General features: G+C 46.4%; 1 pseudogene; it reads left to right on the forward strand.

Annotated features, from left to right (window-relative positions):
• Window positions 1-1,719: 1,719 nt before the first annotated feature.
• Window positions 1,720-1,838, forward strand: LOC120912544 (annotated as a pseudogene).
• Window positions 1,839-3,894: the final 2,056 nt, after the last annotated feature.

A 3,894-nucleotide genomic window follows, 5' to 3' on the forward strand; every position in this document is an offset into this window, starting at 1 on the left:
CAGTTGTGTGACTCCGGTCCTCCTCCATCATCATTGGTCATATGATCTATATAGGTTTCCCTGTAGAATAATTGATAAGAGGGAATTATCTGGAGTGTATTGGTTGTACAATATTAGGATGGGGATATAAGGGGTTAATAGTCGTGCTGCCAGCAGTGAAAATTTGTACATGTAGAGGTCTATACATCAGACTAAATAGGAGGACAATTGAGGAGAGAAGGAGGACATTGGTATTTGTTTATAAAAGAGCTGCATGCTTTACCCCACAACTCCTTGTGTAGTCATCAGCTATATAAAAAAAAGGGGGGGGGGGGCAGGGATTGTGATGACATCATTGGCCAGCGGCCTTATTTAGGCAGCAATGTCACTGCTATCCTCAATCCTTTGCTTAAGTGTTGGGGATTCCGGGTGACGTCAAAACTTCCTAGCAACGCAATGGGTTTAAGCATCCACAGCTTCCTTAGCAACCAGTGACAGAGGGAAGCTTTTATATATAGAAGCGAAAGAAACACCACTTCTATAGGATGCTCGTCTCCCACTGAACCCGGGCCGAATAGGAAGCAGTTCAGTCATTCCTCCAAACTTCAGAACAGCCTAGGTTTGGACCGAACCAACGGCTCATCCCTACTGCTGACCAGGATCAAGGCTGTGCAGGGCATTATGGGTGAGCACCAAGAATGAGTCAACCACAAATTCTACCAAAATTTATATTCAGTATATTATCGTTAAACTTCAATAGAATACGAATCTCAGGTGAGAAGGTGATTGGTGGAAAAGGTGACACATCTCCAAAATTAAGAGAATTTTACAGCGTCGTAAGTGGGGAAATGTTCTGACCCTGAAGGGGTTAATCTAGGTTTCCACACTATATATGTGTGTATCATCATCTGCTGGAGATAAAAGCAGGGCTTTTTTTCAGGGGGAACTTGGGGGAACTCAGTTCCACCACCTCTGGCTCAGATCCTTTGGTGCCCGCTCACCACAATCACTTGTAAACACAGAAGTCTGGTTTATGTGTTTACAAGTGACAGCTCTGCACTCTGTGTGTAACCCCCTGAACTCTAAACTCTGTATGTAATGCAATTCTGGTTTTTAATGCCCCTTTAAGACCCTTCTACTGTTTGTGAAATCTGAACGGGTAGTGGTTGAGTTCCTGCACCTATTTTTTGAGAAAAAAAGCACTGGATAAAAGACGTCACAGTGACTATGGAGGAAGAGGACGGACATGACGGGGTTACTGGGTGTAAATAGAAAATAAGATCTTATTACCTCCTCTACTGCCACTTCCAGCAATGTCTTCTCTCTACTTCCTCCCAACTCACCTCTCACCCGGAACTTCCTATTTTATAGTTGACATCACTTCCTGTCTGGACCTGACATCACTTCCTGTCTGGCTAGAAGTGAGAAGATCACCACCTTGTGGAGCTCAGAGGAACTTCAGCCCCGAGAAACGTCTCGTAGTGTAAAGACGGCCTTGTGCTGTGTGTGTGTATGTATTGTAAATCCTTATAGATGGGGTCATCTCCACTCCCACCAAGGGGGGATAGAAATATATTACTGCTTGGGATGAATGAATGTATTTTGGTTGAATATTTAAATTTTGCTAAATGCTGTAATTTGCCGTTTAGAAATCATGTTTAGGCAAAAGTTGTTGAAATGACTTATCTACTGTGATAATAACTTTCCCAGGTTGCTTTGCAATGCATGTAATACCTTCCCAAGCCTTCTCTGCCTTTTGGCGAAGATCAAGTGTAGTATCTGTTCTTATCAGTTGCCAAGTGGTAACTGTGCTAATCGTCGCTGATCCACAGTGGTGGCGGTGGTTATGCAAATCCACTTGGCGTAAAGGTAACCTGAATGGTTAGTATCAGGGAGGACCAAAACTAGGGTGACCACATTTCCAAACTACCATTCAGGGACATACTCCCCCTTCCCAAAAATCAGCTTGTGCTGTAACGAATCACAGCACAGTGATTGGACACAAGAGGCGGAATTTATGATTTCTCCAATCACAAGCAGGGGGCGGGATTGTGCTCCTTCAGGCATTCCCGGCCAACGACAAGTACTGTCAGTGAGTAAAGTGGTGATGTGGCGCCCTTCTTTGGGGGAATCAGTTTGGCCCGGAGGTGGCTGTGTCAGTTTCATTCCGGGACACTGTATTGTCCTGGAATGAATGTGCCCGGGACAGACCTGCAAAATACGGGACTGTCCCAGGCAATCCGCGACACGTGGTCACCCTAACCAAAACCGTACTGCTCAACGTAACTGAGGGATGTTATTAGGCCTCCTTTAGAGAAAACCGGAAGGGAAGCCTCCTGATGGGGATGCAGAAAAACTAGGTTTGGTTCATCCTCTCTTATGGGGTCTCCCTTTAGGGGAGCCCCATCAAGTTCTTGGGTGGGTCCGTTTCGGCAGACCCTCCAGAGAATGGGGTCTGTCTGTTTCGCCCCCAGATGGGCCATAGTGAGTACCTAAGTCCCCTTCTGGAGTCTAACGCCCCGGGGATCAGGGTAAGGGCATTCCTAGGGAGGACCATAGTACACCCATGTGATAGGGGTCACTTTGGGTGAGGGGTTTCTGCAACTCAGCTTACCTTGGAGAGCTCTGAAAACTCTGTATCCAGCTTCCCCGGACCCTCTTATGTGTAAAATCACCCTGTATCTCTGATAGGGGCACAGGGTGAATGAGAACCACACTATGATCTGTGCTAGTCAGACTCAATGTTGTATATATGTATATGTTATGTTGTCTCATGCTGTTGTGGACTCTTTGCTGTGAGCATTTGGGGTGTGACTGTATTCTATTGTAGCTGTCTGCCTCAAATATTAAGGGATGTGTAAGTGTTTGCTGTGAGGAAAGATGGAGGGGGACTCCTCCAGCAGCCCCCCTGCTGATAAGACTGTTTACTGATGAGAAGTTTGAACACACCTGACCTGTGTGTCCATTGTCATTGGATCGGTGTAGCAGTATGTCATATGACGTCCAGTCAGGATAACGCAACCACCGACCGGCTGTCATTCTGCTATAGGCCGGGCGGGAAGTTTTTAAACTGTCTGGCTCCCTGTCATCCTCGGTCTCTGTTTGGTCAGTGATGTCTACAGCCTCACACTGATCACAGCAGCTTGGTTTCAGGTGTTCCCCATCAATGTTAACTTCAACATAAGTGTGCTGCTTATTTTAATAAAGTGTTTTTTATTTGATACTGACCTCGGCGCCCTGCTTCTTCTACATTGAGGTGATCCTACCCAGATCTTCTGCGGGAGCTCCAGAGGTTCCAGTCTCGGCCCCTTGTCCTGTTTAGCCATCCATCCAGTTGCCTCATCCATTCCTCTCCCCTGTTGGTCTACAGCAACAGATGAAAGTTCCAATGGACCAAGGGACCTTGCACTTCTCCATGCATGGAATTAAAAAAAAAAAGGCCAAAGTCCCTGGAAATGCATCATGCCCACCCCCTCTCCGACATCCACCAGGCATTTTAACAGCTGTCATCCTCGTGTGCAGCCTAGAACGCCACCGCTAATATCCATACTTTGTACTGGCTGGCTCCCTGTCATCATCTGTGTTAGCTCAGTAATGCCTACAGCCTCACACTGATCACAGCTGCTTAGTCTCAGCTGTTCCCTATCCATGCCGTTTCCTAACTTCCACATAAGTGTGTTGATTATTTTAATGAAGTGTTTTTTTTATTTGATACTAACCTCAGCACCCTGCTGTTCATTTTCTTCTATATTAAGGTGATCCTACCCAAATCTTCTGCAGGTGCTTCAGAGGTTCCTGTCTCGTTTCCTTTTCCTGTTCGGCCATCCATCCAGTAGTCACATCCATTCCTCTAACCTGCTGCCTCCGTCTGAGGCTCTTTAACGGGATCGGTGTAGCGGTGTGTCATATGGCGTC

This window comes from Rana temporaria, chromosome 8, assembly GCF_905171775.1.
Source record: "Rana temporaria chromosome 8, aRanTem1.1, whole genome shotgun sequence".
Taxonomy (NCBI): Eukaryota; Metazoa; Chordata; class Amphibia; order Anura; family Ranidae; genus Rana; species Rana temporaria.